We start from the raw sequence: 17,319 nt of genomic DNA, 5'->3' as shown, positions 1-17,319 counted from the left end.
GTCTCTGTGGCGCAATGGGTTAGCGCGTCTGGCTGTTAACCAGAAGGATGGTGGTTCGAGCCCACCCAGGGATGGCCTGCTTGAAAGGTGATGGATTGAATGTGACACACACACACCCAACTCTTCATCCAGAGGCTTCAATTCTCACCTGCTTATCCTTTTTCTCACTAAAGATCATTTGGCTTTCATCTGCATTTTAAAAAAACTTTTCTTGGAGTGCAGAAGGAAGAACAAGGCGGACTTATTCACAATAACAATAAGGCGAAATGGGGAGGAGTCGCCAGGCATGGGGGAATTAAGATTTCTTCTCCCCCTAGGCCGTTAAAATTGTATGCATGGTATGTTTGTATGTATGTTCGGTTTTGTATATTAAGGGGTTTTAATTCGCTTTTAGTATTGGATTATTATTGTATATTGTTTATGATTGCTGTTAGCCGCCCCGAGTTTTCGGAAGGGGTGGCATATAAATCCAATAAAACTTGAAACATGTCCTCAGCTGCTTCCTCCAGAGGGAGAAGTGAAAACATCCAAAAATATTTCACCAGAAGTGCCCTTCACTCCTCCACTCGAAATAGAATATCCTACGAAAATAGACTAAGAATCCTGGGTCTAGAAAGCTTAGAACTACGAGGCCTAAAACACGATTTAAGTATTGCCCACAAGATCATATGCTGCAACATCCTACCTGTCAATGACTACTTCAGCTTCAACCGCAACAACACAAGAGCACGCAACAGATTCAAACTTAATATTAACCGCTACAAACTTGACTGTAAAAAAATATGACTTTAACAATCGAGTTGTCGAAACATGGAACTCATTACCAGACTCAGTAGTGTCAACCCCTAACCCCCAACATTTCTCCCTTAGACTATCCACAATTGACCACTCCAGGTTCCTAAGAGGTCAGAGGTGCGTACATAAGTGCACCAGTGTGCCTTTCATCCCTTGTCCAATTGTCTTTCCTTTATCTCATATATCATATATATTTTCTTCCTTTCATATATCTTCTCCTCTATTTTAGATTTTTCTTTATATATATTACCTCATGTCTATTCTCTTCTATATGTATTGTGTATTGGACAAAATAAAAAATAAAAATAAATAAAAGTGCTGGAATGACAGAAGGCACCCATCCTCATCGGGAGCTCTCCAGGGTCCTGAAATTAAAATAAGCAGGTTGGTTGAGAAGCAGAAGCATTACACAACAGAGGGACTTTGGCACTTAAAGCCAAGAGATGTTAGATGCAAAACAAGATATGGTTGATCATGCAGCTGCCAGTTTGGAAAAATGAGAGGTGCTAGGAGCCATTTTTTTAGAGACTAAGAAGCCATCTATTACGCTGATGGCAAACCTTTTTTTCCTCAGGTGCGAAAAGAGCATGCATGTGTGCTATCGCATATAAGAACATAAGAAGAGCCATGCTGAATCAGGCCACAGCCCATCGAGTCCAGCATTCTGTATCACACAATGGCCCACCAATTGTCCATGGGGATCTTGAGCAGAAAGAGAAGGCAAGACCCTCCCTTTCCCTTGACCCCCAACAAGTGGTACTCAAGGGAATCCTGCCTGCCTCAACCAACATAGAGGCGGCACCTGGACATCCTTTTCAATAGCCATCTATAATACACTTGGCATCTGTGAATCTGTCTAATCCTGCCTTGAAGATATGCAGACTGAGAGCTGTCACGACCTCTTCTGGAAGTGAATTCCACAAACCAACGACCCTCTGGGTGAAGAAATATTTCCCTTGATTTGTCCTCACTTTCTTACCTATGAGCTTCAAGGAGTGCCCCCTTGTCCTAGTATTGTGTGATAGAGCAAAGAACCAATGCCCAGGGAGGTCAAAAACAGCTTCCCCCATCCCCCCAAGGTTCTCTGGAGGCCAGAAATGGCCTGTTTCCCACCTTCTGGGAAGTACATATCCCACAAAAAAAATGAAAAACAATTGGAGAATGAGAAATTAGGAAAAGTATTTACAGCCCTATCTCACAACAAGAAAAGAGGGATTGCAGTATATGTTAAAAAAGAATTAGATCCCAAAAAAATATATGCAGATAAAAAAGGAAGAATTTTAATATTAACAGTGACAATTGTCAATATACCTGTAACTCTAGTTGCCATATACGCACCGAATAAAAATCTCAATTCCCCCCCCCCCCATAAATTGCATCAGAAACTGATTGAGTTGAAGGTGGAAGACATTTGTATGATTGGCAACTTTAATGGCATAATCGATCCCGTAAAAGATTATAAAAGCGCTAATAAAAATCGATATAAGAAAAGAAAAGTGCGCCCGAAAACATTCCACCAAATGTGCGATGAACTAAATTTGAGAGATTGTTGGAGAATAAAAAATGTAAATAAAAAAGAATACACATTTTATTCTAATGCACATCAAAGCTGGTCCAGAATAGACATGGCGTGGGCCAACTTCTGGTGGACCTAGTATGCTCGTGTTTCACCCTCCCCAGGTTCCAAAGGCTTCCCTGAAGCCAGAGAGGATAAAAATGCCCTCCCTCATCCCCCTGGAGGCCCTCTGGAAGCCAAAAATGCCTTCCCAGGGCCTCTGTCTGAGCAGAAAATCAGCAGGTTGGCATACACCATGCACGTTGGAGCTGAGGCTAGGTCAACGGCTCACCTTCCAGCAGATAGAAACATAGAAACATAGAAGACTGATGGCAGGAAAAGACCTCATGATCCATCTAGTCTGCCCTGATACTATTTTCTGTATTTTATCTTACAATGGATATACAGTATGTTTATCCCAGGCATGTTTAAATTCAGTTACTGTGGATTTATCTACCACGTCTGCTGGAAGTTTGTTCCAAGGATCTACTACTCTTTCAGTAAAATAATATTTTCTCACGTTGCTTTTGATCTTTCCCCCAACTAACTTCAGATTGTGTTCCCTTGTTCTTGTGTTTACTTTCCTATTAAAAACACTTCCCTCCTGGACCTTATTTTTATCCCACATCTCCACACCCACAAGTTCATCATGAGGACCAGTCCAAATGCAGAGATTTCACCGACTTCCTCTTTACCTGATGCAGTTGATGCAGAGCAAAAGATGACCTTGGACTCTTAGAAAGGAATTTGTTGTGGCTAGTAACTTTCCCTCCCATGCAGCCAACCCTCCCAGTTCCCCTAATACTAATCTACTGTGACAGGCCAAAGTCTCTAACTCCACATGATGGCTTTGGCCTGACAGGCTGTGGTGCTGAGAAAAAAAATGTGTTTCTGCCTGGTTTTGAACCAGGGACTTTTTGCGTGTGAGGCAAATGTGATAACCACTACACCACAGAAACCAGAGGCATGGGTATCTCTCAATCGGCATGCCCATATCTTTATTTTGCCAATTTCCAGAATAAGAGGGATTAAAGGATTGTTATACTTTAGAAATATAGAAACATAGAGGACTGACGGCAGAAAAAGACCTCATGATCCATCTAGTCTGCCCTTATACTATTTTCTGTATTTTAGCTTAAGATGGATATATGTTTATCCCAGGCATGTTTAAATTCAGTTACTGTGGATTTACCAACCATGTCTGCTGGAAGTTTGTTCCAAGGATCTACTACTCTTTCAGTAAAATAATATTTTCTCACATTGCTTTTGATCTTTCCCCCAACTAACTTCAGATTGTGTCCCCTTGTTCTTCTGTTTACTTTCCTATTAAAAACACTTCCCTCCTGAACCTTATTTAACCCTTTAACATATTTAAATGTTTCAATCATGTCCCCCCTTTTCCTTCTGTCCTCAAGACTATACAGATTGAGTTCATTAAGTCTTTCCTGATACGTTTTATGCTTAAGACCTTCCACCATTCTTTTAGCCCATCTTTGGACCCGTTCAATTTTGTCAAGATATGGCTCTACGTGCTATCTGTGGCACCCTTGTCATAGATTCACCATCTACACCATCTTCATCATCAACAAAATCTCCCTTTGGTCTCTCTTTCTGTGGGAACTGAAGCCAAAGCCTGAAACTCTGTGGCGGGAGATGTTTCTGTTGCATCAATCTGGCACTGACAGTATGACGCTCCCCTTGCACCTTAACAGCAGCTGCTACATCCCAGAGGGAATCGAGGGGAGTCCTGTGCCTGTCTCTGTGGCGCAAGGAGTTAGGGCGTGTTGTATCCTGAAATGGCTACCTTGTAACGCTGTAAATAGTTTGTTCCTCTTTTCCAGCGCTGTCTGAGCCCAAGCAGGAAGTCGCTCCTGATTGGCTCAGACGCGGCCGGCTCTCGCTTTGGCGGGAACCGCAAAAGTATAAAAGAAGCGGCTTCTCCCTGCAGAGCCAGTCGGTACTCGCTGAATCGTCACTTTACCTGGCTGAGCTGTCACTTATTCTCTGAGCCGAATAAAAGTACCGATTGCTCAAACCCTGTCTCTGGGTCTACTTCACTGGCGACGAACGAACGGAAGAACTTCGCGTGCAACATGGACAAAATCCAGATCGGCCAGGCTCCAGAACTTTTCGATGCCGAGAAAATGACTTGGGACGAGTACATGGCCACCTTCGAGATATTCCTCGAGGCGGCGGGAATGCAGGACGCCGGAGCCGATCGCAGACGGGCTATTTTTCTAAACTACTGCGGCGCAGAGATCCGTAGACTTGCCCAAACTCTCACCGAACCAGAACAAGCAAGAGCCACAGCGTGGGACGTCCTTCAACAGAAACTAGCGAGCCATTTTAAACCAACCAGACCAGCCGTGGTTTACCGGCATCAATTTCACATGATGGCTCAGAGAGAAACCGAGTCGATAAGCCAATTCACAACGCGGCTTCGAACGGTACTCGCTCAATGCAAGTTTCAAGATCCGGAAGCTCGCCTCACCGACGCCTTGATTTTCGGCATGAAGAACCACACAGTGAGAAGTAAACTCCTCACCGAAGATGAGCCGACTCTACAAACCGTAATCAAATTAGCGCAAACCGCGGAAGCAGCCGACGCAGCGGCAAGAGAATTAAAAGAGCACGGAAGGCGAGAAACCATTGCCAAAATCGACGCCGAGTCTCCCAGCGCCATGGGAACAGACGTCCGCGGCCAGCTAACTAGCAACGGGGACGACTGCCTCCTCCTGCAAGACCAACCGAGACACCCTAGAGCTACTCATCCAGCCCCCTGCGCGGGCTGCCGGGGAAATCACCAGCGCCATCGATGCCCGTTCCGCGACACCACTTGCCGCCGTTGCAACCGGAGAGGCCACATCGCCATCGCATGCAGGGCAACGGCACCAGAAGAAACTTTTGCCACACAACAATACCAGCGACCCCAAAACCACCCCCCCCAATCGCGAGAAAGGAGACCGTTCCGCAACTCGGGTCAAAGGAATTACCCCACCGCTAACCGAGACTACAATAGAGGTAACTCTCAATATTCCGTGAATAACACGGCAACCAAAAAGGGGGCTAAAATTGTTATCTCGTTGTTGCTAAATAACCAGCCTTGCTCAATGGAGCTAGATACGGGTTCGAGATATACCATCATGCCCTGGGAAAAATTTAAGCTATATATGCCTAATGTGTCTGAGGCTGACCTAATTCAAACCTCTTTGGTGATCAGAGACTTCCAAGGGGGGGTAATCTCGGTCCTGGGAACTGCAAATGTACCTATTGTATTTAAGAATGTCAAATGTACCCTTCCCATGCTTATTGTGACGGGGGCCAAACACTCCCTGCTAGGGCTAGCATGGATGGAACCGTTGGGGATTGAAATTTCGGGTGTGTGTAATGTAAACTGTGATATTATGCCTAACTTTGTGAAAGAGTTCCCTGAAGTGTTCAGCCCCACCTTAGGATTGTATAAGGGAACCCCCATATCTTTCTCTATTGACCCCAAGGTCCCACCAGTTAGACTGAAACCTCGCAGGGTTCCCCTCCCGCTTCTCCCCAAGCTAGACTTACAGCTGGACAAACTCATTAGTCAAGGTATCTTGGTCCCTGTGGAACAGGGGCCATGGGAAACTCCCATAGTGACACCCCTGAAGCCAGATGGCTCCTTAAGAGTTTGCGCTGATTACAAATCAACCCTGAATAAGGCACTCCAACACCACCCCTACCCCATTCCGGTTGTGCAACAACTCTTACACTCCCTGGGGGAGGGGAAAAGGTTCGCAAAGATCGACCTGGCGCAGGCTTACCAGCAACTTCCGGTCGATGAACAAACAGCAAACGCTCAAACAATTGTAACGCACAGGGGGGCTTTCAAATGCACGAGGTTACAGTTTGGGGTGAGCATAGCCCCAGGGATATTCCAGAGCATCATGGAACGCCTATTGTCAGGGGTAAATGGGGCCATCCCATATTTTGATGACATCTTAATTGCAGGGGAAAACCAGGAACAAGTGAACAAAAGAATAAGGGAAGTACTTAAGAGGCTACAGGACAAAGGGTTACGAATCAAGCCTGATAAATGTGTCTGGGGAACTAACAGTATTGAATTCCTAGGATATAAAATAGATAAGGAAGGTATCCACCCCACAACTGAGAAGCTGAGAGCAATTAGAGAAGCCCCAGAGCCACGAGATAAGAGTGAGTTGCAAGCATTTTTGGGCCTCCTTAATTTTTATTCCGTTTTTTTAAAGCAGAAGGCAACAGTAGCAGAGCCTCTCCATCGTTTACTCCAGAAGGAAGCCCGCTGGACATGGGGGAAAATTGAACGTGAAGCCTTTGCTCAAATAAAAAATTTACTAACTTCTAAAAGTGTAGTAGTCCAATATAGTGCCTCACTACCCATTAGGCTCACGTGCGACGCTTCGCCGTACGGCATAGGAGGAGTCCTAGCTCACGTTCTACCTAATCAGACAGAGGCCCCAATAGCATTTTTTTCAAGAACCATGACCAGCACGGAGAGAAATTATAGCCAGTTAGACAAGGAGGCTCTGGCATTAGTGGCAGGGGTAAAGAAGTTTCACAATTACATTTTTGGAAGAAATTTTGAGCTAGTCACTGACCACAAACCCCTACTAGGCCTGCTAGCCCCCAACAAGCCCACTCCACCTTTTATGTCTCCAAGACTAATCAGATGGGCCCTTTTCCTCTCTGGGTATCAGTATGAGCTCACCCACAAGGGGGGGAAGGAAATCAATCATGCAGACGGCCTCAGCAGATGCCCCATAGCAGACTTGGTAGAAGACCCTGTTCCAACCACAGACGTGCTAATGATAGAACTCGAGGAAAACCCACTAACCACAGCAAAAGAGGTAGCTGCACACACGCAGCAAGACCAAATCCTGAAACAAGTAGTGAACTGTGTTCTAAAGGGATGGCAAAATGATATTGTTAAACCTGAATTGTGTGATTTTAAGAACAAAAGGCTTGAATTGTCATATGTAAAAGGTTGTTTGCTGTGGGGGGATAGAGTGATCATCCCCAAACGCCTAAGGGAAAAGGTACTCAGAATGTTACACGTGGGCCATCCTGGGATTGTCAGGATGAAGAGCCTAGCAAGGGGGCATTTATGGTGGCCAGGGCTTGATGCTGATATTGAAAGTTGGGTTTCAAAGTGTGACCCGTGCCAAGAGTCTAGGCCCAATCCCCCCAAAACAACTCCGGCTGAGTGGGAACAGCCTGCTGGCCCTTGGTCTAGGATCCACATTGATTTTGCTGGCCCAGTGGGGTCTCAGTATTTCCTAATAGTGGTTGATGCTTTCTCCAAATGGTTGGAAATAATAGCAATGAACAACATAACCACAAGTGCCACTATCAAGGTATTGAGCAGACTGTTTGCATCCCATGGTTGCCCTGATCTATTGGTGTCTGACAATGGACCACAACTAACAGCCAGGCAATTCGAATTATTCCTAGATGGCCTGGGGGTCAGACATGCCCTCATCTCGCCTTACTCGCCCTGGGCTAACGGGTTGGCAGAACGTTACGTAAGGGTGGCAAAAGAGGCATTGCACAGGTCAGGCCCTGGAGATGTGCAACAGAACTTGGACCAATTCTTATTAACCCAGCACATTACCCCTAACTCGCACACACATGTAAGCCCTGCAGAGTTATTGATGGGGAGAAAGTTGAGGTCACCACTAGACAGGTTAAACCCAAGGTTCTGTTTGAATAATAACCAAATGTGCATAAAACCAGAAAGAGAAATGTATTTAGGTCAAAATGTATATGTAAAATGCTTTGATGGAAATGTAAACTGGATGAAGGGAATTATTGTTAAGCAAAATGCACCCAAGACTTATATTGTTAAACTGGAGGATGGTCGTTTGTGGAAACGACACATAGACCACATTCGGAAACGAACTGAAAACCAATTACAACAACCCGCTGACTCGGACTCTCCCCCCTCAACAGACTTTTATACATTGCCCGAACTAAGAAACACGCAGAGAGACTTATCGGGCCAGGGGGAACCATCCAGCGACGCCGAGCCATCCTCGTCCTCCGAGGCCTTCGTTGGGCCCGCCAGGCCTAGTCCGCCGCACCGGGAGAACAGCGGCGAGCCATCCTCCACAGTCAGTGGCGAAGGAGAAAATGGACTGCGCAGGTCAGCGCGAGAGTCTCGAAGGCCTCACCGATTGGACGACTTCGTCACGTGGCTTTCTTGATGGATGGGTCCAACTATGAGGGGAGGGGTGTTGTATCCTGAAATGGCTACCTTGTAACGCTGTAAATAGTTTGTTCCTCTTTTCCAGCGCTGTCTGAGCCCAAGCAGGAAGTCGCTCCTGATTGGCTCAGACGCGGCCGGCTCTCGCTTTGGCGGGAACCGCAAAAGTATAAAAGAAGCGGCTTCTCCCTGCAGAGCCAGTCGGTACTCGCTGAATCGTCACTTTACCTGGCTGAGCTGTCACTTATTCTCTGAGCCGAATAAAAGTACCGATTGCTCAAACCCTGTCTCTGGGTCTACTTCAGGGCGTCTGACTGTTAAACAGGAGGTTGGTGGTTTGAACCCACCCAGAGACGGACATGGGTGCCCTGCCCCATTGACGAGGTGGCCGAGTGGTGAAGGCGATGGACTGCTAATCCATTGTGCTCTGCACGCGTGGGTTCGAATCCCACCCTCGTCGGCACCTTTTCCTTCTGGTTGCAGGATTTGGGGTTTGTGTGCGTGAAAGGATTTAGTCAAACTCCATATATTGGGAGGGTGAATAGCTGAACTGTGTCACTGTTTTTGCATTGTTTGTGCTCTTTCTTCTGGGAAAGTATTATTCCATATTCTGATTTATTTGATCAATTTTTATTCTGCCAATGGAATCCATCACTGCGAAAGAGATCATGGAGTCTTAGTGGATAATCAACTAAACATGAGTCAGCAATGTGCAGCAGCGGCCAAAAAAGCCAACACTATCCTAAGCTGCATCAACAGGGGGATACACTCCAAGACCAGGGAAGTCTTAATACCACTCTATTACGCCCTGGTCAGACCACACCTGAAGTACTGTGTTCAGTTCTGGTCACCACACCTCAAAAGAGACATTGAAACTCTGGAGAAGGTGCAGAAAAGAGCAACCAAAATGATTAGGGGACTTGAAACCAAGACTTATGAAGAGAGATTGCGGGAACTGGGCATGAATAGCCTAGAGAAAAGGAGGGCCAGGGGGGGCATGATAGCTGTATACAGGTATATGAGGGGTTGCCACAGAGAGGAGGGGACCACTCTATTCTCCAGAGCACCAGAGGGCCGGAGGAGGAACAACGGCTAGAAGCTGACCAAGGAGAGATTCAACCTAGAAGTAAGGAAGAACTTCCTGATGGTCAGAACGATCAACCAGTGGAACAACCTGCCTGCGGAGGTTGTGAACTCCCCAACTCTGGACACTTTCAAGAGGAGATTGGACTGCCACTTGGCTTGGGTGCTTTAGGATTCCTGCTCAGGCAGGGGGTTTGACTTGATGACCTGCATGGTCCCTTTCAACTCTAACAATAAATAAATAAAACACCTATACAGTATTCTTCATTAATATCTGTGTGCTCTAGACAAGCAGAACATCCATCAGGGCACTTCTGTAGCTGTCTAGTGGTCTCACGTATTTAGAAGTCATTTGTTTATTTTATATATTTATTTATTTTATTATATTAAATTTATAGGGTGCCCTTCTCCTAGTGGACTTGTTATATAATAATAATAATAATAATAATTATTATTATTATTATTATTATTATTTATTAGATTTGTATGATGCCCTTCTCCGGAGACTCGGAGAAACTCACAACAACAATAAACAGTATACAAATCCAATACTTAAAAAACAATTAAAAACCCTTATTAAAATAGTCACACAACCCAATCAAACCATACATAAATCGTAGAAGCTAGGGGGTATATCAATTTCCTCATGCCTGGCAACATAGGTGAGTTTTCAACAATTTGCGAAAAGCGAGGAGGGTGGGGGCAGTTCTAATCTCCAGGAGGAGTTGATTCCAGAGGGCCGGGGCCGCCACAGAGAAGGCTCTTCCCCTGGGTCCCGCCAGATGACATTGCTTAGTCGACGGGATCTGGAGAAGGCCAACTCTGTGGAACCTAATTGGCCGCTGGGATTCGGGTGGCAGAAGACGGTCCCAAAGTTGTGCGACTAGAAGACCTCCAAAATCCCTTCCAACTCTCTGATTCTCTATTCCACTTCTATTTGACAAATTACAATTTAAAAAATTAAAATGAATAAAATGGTCCGAAGGGAAGAGAATCATCCTGCTCTGTTGAAACTTTTCCTGCAGTTGGAGTTGATGCCCCTGTCAAGAAGAACTAGAGGGATGGAAGTAACGCTGTCCTTCCCTGGTGGTCTAGTGGTCAGGATTTGGTGCTCTCACCGCCACGGCCCGGGTTCAATTCCCGGCCAGGGAAAGCTTTTGCTTCCAACCTATCCATCATTCTTAAAGAAACACCTCTGCTGGGAGTCCTTTGTCTGTTGAGCATCGGCATTCTGCTCCGGCTGATTGGATGAGAGTTTGATTGTGATTGGATAAATCGGGTTGTATGGTTTTCATTGTTAGGGGTTTTAGATTTGTTTTTAACTTTGGGTTTCTCACATTTTGTATATTGTGTTTGATTTTACATTGTAAGTTGCTCTGAATCTGCTGGAGAAGGGTGGCCTAGAAACCTGAATGAATGAATGAATGGATGGATCTTTTTCTGCCATCAGACTTCTATGTTTCTATGTTTCTATGGATGGATGGATGGAGGGATGGATGGAGGGATGAATGGATGGAGGGATGGATGGATGGATGAATTATTATTATTGTTGTTGTTGTTGTTATTGTTATTATGTCAATACAACACAGCAAATGAGATCATTATGCTGGATTTCGTATTTCACCACCAGTCGGGCACTTCCCAAGCACCTAGGACTGTGTGATGTAGCGGCAAATTATGTGTGCCGATCCCAGTAAAGCGGCCTTTTGCAATTGACAGATGGAGATTTTGTCAATTCCAATGGTTTTCAAATGTCTGCTGAGATCCTTTGGTACTGCGCCCAGCATGCCAAGTACCACTGGGACCACTTTCACTGGCTTATGCCAGAGTCGTTGCAGCTCGATTTTTAGATCTTCGTACTTCACTAATTTCTCTAGCTGCTTCTCCTCAATTCTGCTGTCCCCTGGGATTGCGATGTCGATGATCCATACTTTCTTTTTCTCCACAATCAGGATGTCTGGTGTGTTATGTTTCAAAATTCAGTCAGTCTGAAGTCGGAAGTCCTACAGTAGTTTTGCTTGCTCATTTTCAAACACTTTTTCAGGCTTATAATCCCACCAGTTCTTTGCCACTGGTAAATGGTAGTTCCGGCACAAGTTCCAGTGGATCATCTGTGCCACAGCATCGTGTCTATGTTTATAGTCAGTCTGTGCGATCTTTTTGCAGCAGCTGAGTATGTTGTTGTTGTTGTTGTTATTATTATTATCATTATTATTATTATTATTATTATTATTTAGACTTGTATGCCACCCTTCTCCGAAGACTTGGGGCGGCTCACAGAATACAATACAAAAATAATATGTGTACAAATCTAATAGTTAAAAACTCTAAGCTAAAATCCCATTACATTAAAAAGCAGTCAATTAACTGAATCACATCCACACATAACATTTAATGATCGGTGGGGCCATGATCTAACTGCCCCAGGCCTGGTGACATAAATGGGTCTTAGGGGTCTTGTAAAAGGCGAGGCGGGTGGGGGCAGTGCGAATCTCTGGGGGGAGCTGATAACTTTCTTCTCCACCCCCTTTTTTTTCCCTTCCCCCCATCCTATCCCACCCCAACCTCTGTTCTTCCCAGCAGGCTTGATGGAGTCTCCACCCAACCAACCTGCCTTGGATTTTCAAAGAAGGCAGATAATTTTATTGTTGTAAACTGCCCTGAGTCCCATGGGATTGGGAGGCATAGAAGTCAAATGAATGAATGAATAGATGGATGGATGGATGGATGGATGGAGAAAGGAAGGAAGAAGGAAGGAAGGAGAAGGAAGGAAGGAAGGAAGGAAGGAAGGGATGGAATTGCAAGAGACTTGGAGGGTACAAAGCTACCTATGGTCAATTTGGGGGAGAGAAATTAGCATTCATTCTTCAAGGAGGCTGAAGGGATGTCATACCCCAGGTCTCTGAAGCACAAGGGGTCAAGGGGTCTGGCTGTGGACCAGAAGAGTGGGGGTGGGTTTAAGTTCACCCTGGAGCACCTGCAGGTACCCTTCCCTTGACCAGTTGGCTGGGTGGGGGAGTTGATGGACAACTAATGCCCTGTACTCTTTAGGCATGGATTCAAATCCCATCTCAGCTGTCACTTCTTCCATGGATAGTCTTTCTGGAGCTTCAGCTGTGGTGATCCTCACAAACCAAAATCAGAGAAAGGCCCCGGGGCCAAGAATGAGGATATCTTGAAGTATCTGTGCCTTCCCAGATATGACCAAGTCTCATCAACACTCCACGACCTGCACTGGTTGACAATTAGTTTCCGGATACAATTCAAAGTGTTGGTAATGACCTATAAAGCCCTATATGGCATTGGACCAGAATACCCATGGGACTGTCTTCTGCCGCATGAATCCCAGCAGCCGATTAGGTTCCACAGAGTTGGTCCCGTTGACTAAACAATGTCCTCTGGTGGGACCCAGGGGAAGAGCCTTCCCTGTGGCGGCCCCGGCCCTCTGGAATCAACTCCCTCTGGAGATTCGAACTTCCCCCACCTTCCTCACCTTCCGCAAGATTCTGAAGACCTATCCATGTCGCCAGGCATGGGGTAATTGATGTATCCCCTTTTTGGCTAGTAAGATTTATGTGTGGTTATGATTGGGTAGTATTGACTGTTTTTAAATGATGGTGGGTTTTTAGCTATAGTTTTAATTATTGGATTTGTATTGCATTGTTTATTATTGTTGTGAGCCGCCCCGAGTCTTTGGAGAGGGTCGGCATGCAAATCTAATAAATTAATTATTATTATTATTATTATTATTATTATTATTATTATTATTATTATTCTACATTTTGCTTCCTGCTGAGGCTCCAAGGTGATGTCAGTGCCGGCCATCAAGAGCATTTCTTCTCCCACTAAAACAGAATCTGGGATCAAAACATCATCTGGTAGTGTTGCCTCTACATCCTAGAAGAACAAAAGGTAGAAGGAGACATGCGCCAGCCGGGACTCGAACCCAGGTCGCAAGGTTGGAAGCCCTGCATGATGCCCCTACACCACTGGCACAGCTGCTGAGAGTCTGTCTCGAGAGAAGCAATATTTATATCCAGGGTTTCTCCTTTCCCATCTGTTGGCAGAAGAGAGAAACACACCGTGTCTTGAGACCAATGCATCTGATTGCTGTCTCAGCTATGGATGTTCAGGTGGGGAGAGTTGAAAGGGAGGCCTGTGCCAGGTCTCTGTGGCGCAATGGGCTAGCGCGTCTGGCTGTTAACCAGAAGGATGGTGGTTCGAGCCCACCCAGGGACGGTGTGATTCAGAGCAAAGGTGATGGACTGAATGCGGGATCCAGTACTTCATCTGGAGGCTTCAATTCTCACCTAGTCGATCCTTTTTTCACATGAATATATGTCCATCATCTGCAATATTTTTTTAAAAAGTTTCTTGAAGGAAGAACACGGCAGACTTATTCACAGTCAGTGACTAAGGCGAAAGGGGGAGGAGTCGCTCCACGTGTCCTGAGCTTCTTCCATGGGAAGCAAACCCGTTCCTCAATGGGAGCTCTCCAGGGTTCTGAAACGGTTGCCTGTTGCAAAGATTAGGCCACCTCCCTTTTACTTCTAGGAAGGCAAAAGGGAGGAGGAGGAGGAGGGAGGGAGGGGGGAGGAGGAGGAGCGAGAAGGAAAAAGAGGAGGAGGAGGTGGAGGAGGAGGAAAAAGAGGAAGAAAAAGAGGAGGGAGGAGGAGGAGGGAGGAGGAGGTGGAGGAGGAGGAGGAAAAATAGGAGGAGGAGGGAGGAGGGAGGAGGAGGAGGTGGAGGAGGAGGAAAAAGAGGAGGAGGTGGAGGAGGAGGAAAAAGAGGTGGAGGTGGAGGAGGAGGCGTAGGAGGTGAGAAGCAGCAGCCAAAAATCAGATCAGACTCACAATTTACAAACTTAACATTAATGCCTCCTCAATGCCTGGGCAGTTGCTAAGCTGGTAACTACAGGCCAGTTAGCTTGACATCAGTTGTAGTTAAAATGATGGAGACTCTACTCAAAAAGAGGATAAATCAGCACCTAAAAAACAATAACTTATTAGACCCAAATCAGCATGGCTTTACTGAAGGCAAATCATGTCAGACTAATCTCATTGATTTCTTTGACTATGTCACAAAGGTGTTGGATGAAGGTGGTGCCGTGGATATTGCCTACCTGGACTTCAGCAAAGCCTTTGATACGGTTCCACATAAAGAGCTGATAGATAAATTAGTGAAGATTGGACTTAATCCCTGGATAGTTCAATGGATTTGCAGCTGGCTGAAGCGTAGACATCAGAGAGTTATTGTTAATGGCGAGTATTCTGAGCAGAGTCAGGTTACAAGCGGTGTGCCACAAGGATCTGTTCTGGGTCCTATTCTTTTTAATATATTTGTGAGTGACATAGGGGAAGGTTTGGTAGGGAAGGTTTGCCTATTTGCCGATGACTCTAAAGTGTGCAATAGGGTTGATATTCCTGGAGGCGTCTGTAATATGGTAAATGATTTAGCTTTACTAGATAAATGGTCTAAGCAATGGAAACTGCAGTTTAATGTTTCCAAATGTAAAATAATGCACTTGGGGAAAAGGAATCCTCAATCTGAGTATTGTATTGGCAGTTCAGTGTTGGCAAATACTTCAAAAGAAAAGGATTTAGGGGTAGTGATTTCTGACAGTCTCAAAATGGGTGAACAGTGCAGTCAGGCGGTAGGGAAAGCAAGTAGGATGCTTGGCTGCATAGCTAGAGGTATAACAAGCAGGAAGAGGGAGATTATGATCCCACTATATAGAATGATGGTGAGACCACATTTGGAATACTGTGTTCAGTTCTGGAGACCTCACCTACAAAAAGATATTGACAAAATGGAACGGGTCCAAAGACGGGCTACAAGAATGGTGGAAGGTCTTAAGCATAAAACGTATCAGGAAAGACTTAATGAACTCAATCTGTATAGTCTGGAGGACAGAAGGAAAAGGGGGGACATGATCGAAACATTTAAATATATTAAAGGGTTAAATAAGGTCCAGGAGGGAAGTGTTTTTAATAGGAAAGTGAACACAAGAACAAGGGGACACAATCTGAGGTTAGTTGGGGGAAAGATCAAAAGCAACATGAGAAAATATTATTTTACTGAAAGAGTAGTAGATCCTTGGAACAAACTTCCAGCAGACGTGGTAGATAAATCCACAGTAACTGAATTTAAACATGCCTGGGATAAACATATATCCATCCTAAGATAAAATACAGAAAATAGTATAAGGGCAGACTAGATGGACCATGAGGTCTTTTTCTGCCGTCAGACTTCTATGTTTCTATGTTTCTATGCTAAGATTCTTTCATAGAAACAGAGAAGACTGACGGCAGAAAAAGACCTCATGGTCCATCTAGTCTGCCCTTATACTATTTCCTGTATTTTATCTTAGGATGGATATAGCTTTATGCCAGGCATTTTTAATTCAGTTACTGTGGATTTACCAACCACGTCTGCTGGAAGTTTGTTCCAAGCATCTACTTCTCTTTCAGTAAAATAATAATATTTTCTCACATTGCTCCTGATCTTTCTCCCAAGTAAAATAATCAAATCGATTGAGAAGCAGAAGCAGTGAAGGGCTACCGAAATTTTTACTGTCACACTGTGGGCGTGGCTTATGCAAGACGCCCTGCATTTTTTTTCAACATCTTTTAGTGCAAATTGGGTGCTCTGGGGTGGAGCTCCATTTTTGCTAACCCACTGCACTTCCCCCCATCCGGGCGGGCAGTAGCCCACTCCTGAGCAGAAGCATTAAATAACTGAGGGGCTTTGGCACTCAAAGCCAAGAGATGTTAGCTGCCAGCATGGAAAAATTAGAGGTGCTGGGAGACTTTTTAAGGGAGCAAGCAGCCATGTACAGTGAACTTAATTGGTTCTGGGACGAGGTTTGTAAGGTGAAAGGTTTGTAAGACGAAACAATGTTTCCCATAGGAATCAATGGAAAAATGATTAATGCATGCAAGCCCAAAACTCACCCCTTTTGCCAGCTGAAGCACCTGTTTTTGCACTGCTGGGATTCCCCTGAGACTCCCCTCCATGGGAAACCCCACCTCCGGACTTCCTTCGGTGTTTTTATGATGCTGCAGGGGAATCCCAGCAGGGGAATCCCAGCAGTGCAAAAACAGGTGCTTCGCTGGCAACGGAAGTCCGGAGGTGGGGTTTCCCAGCGAGCGGAGCCTCAGCGAAATTGCAGCATCGCACAAACACAGAAGTCTTCGAAACCCCACCTCCAGACTTCCGTGTTTTTGTGATGCTGCAATTTTGCTGAGGCTCCCCTCGCTGGGAAACCCCACCTCCGGACTTCCATTGCCAGCGAAGTGCCCGTTTTTGCGCTGCTGGGATTCCCCTGCAGCATTGCAAAAACATGGAAGTCCGGAGGTGGGGTTTCCCATGGAGGGGAGCCTCATGGGAATCCCAGCAGCGCAAAAACGGGCGCTTCGCTGGCGTCCTCCTCGACCCACAGCTCACATTAGAGAAACATCTTTCAGCTGTGGCGAGGGGGGCGTTTGCCCAGGTTCGCCTTGTGCACCAGTTGCGACCCTACTTGGATCGGGAGTCACTGCTCACAGTCACTCATGCCCTCATCACCTCGAAATGCGACTACTGTAATGCTCTCTACATGGGGCTACCTTTGAAAAGTATTCGGAAATTTCAGATCGTGCAGAATGCAGCTGCGAGAGCAATCATGGGCTTT

General features: G+C 45.6%; 5 non-coding genes across 5 annotated transcripts; 4 read left to right on the top strand and 1 right to left on the bottom strand.

Annotated features, from left to right (window-relative positions):
• TRNAN-GUU (transfer RNA asparagine (anticodon GUU)) lies at positions 1-74 on the top strand. The gene has a single exon. It is a non-coding gene; the product is annotated as a tRNA-Asn (tRNA).
• Positions 75-3,236: 3,162 nt separating this feature from the next.
• TRNAV-CAC (transfer RNA valine (anticodon CAC)) lies at positions 3,237-3,309 on the bottom strand. The gene has a single exon. It is a non-coding gene; the product is annotated as a tRNA-Val (tRNA).
• Positions 3,310-8,942: 5,633 nt separating this feature from the next.
• TRNAS-GCU (transfer RNA serine (anticodon GCU)) lies at positions 8,943-9,024 on the top strand. The gene has a single exon. It is a non-coding gene; the product is annotated as a tRNA-Ser (tRNA).
• Positions 9,025-10,727: 1,703 nt separating this feature from the next.
• Positions 10,728-10,799, top strand: TRNAE-CUC (transfer RNA glutamic acid (anticodon CUC)). The gene has a single exon. It is a non-coding gene; the product is annotated as a tRNA-Glu (tRNA).
• Positions 10,800-13,812: 3,013 nt separating this feature from the next.
• TRNAN-GUU (transfer RNA asparagine (anticodon GUU)) lies at positions 13,813-13,886 on the top strand. The gene has a single exon. It is a non-coding gene; the product is annotated as a tRNA-Asn (tRNA).
• The last annotated feature ends 3,433 nt before the right edge of the window (positions 13,887-17,319 follow it).

This window comes from Erythrolamprus reginae, chromosome 2 (genome assembly GCF_031021105.1).
Source record: "Erythrolamprus reginae isolate rEryReg1 chromosome 2, rEryReg1.hap1, whole genome shotgun sequence".
NCBI lineage: Eukaryota > Metazoa > Chordata > Lepidosauria > Squamata > Dipsadidae > Erythrolamprus > Erythrolamprus reginae.
The sequence above is the reverse complement of the archived record's forward strand: the minus strand, read 5'-3'. Positions and strand labels throughout refer to the sequence as shown.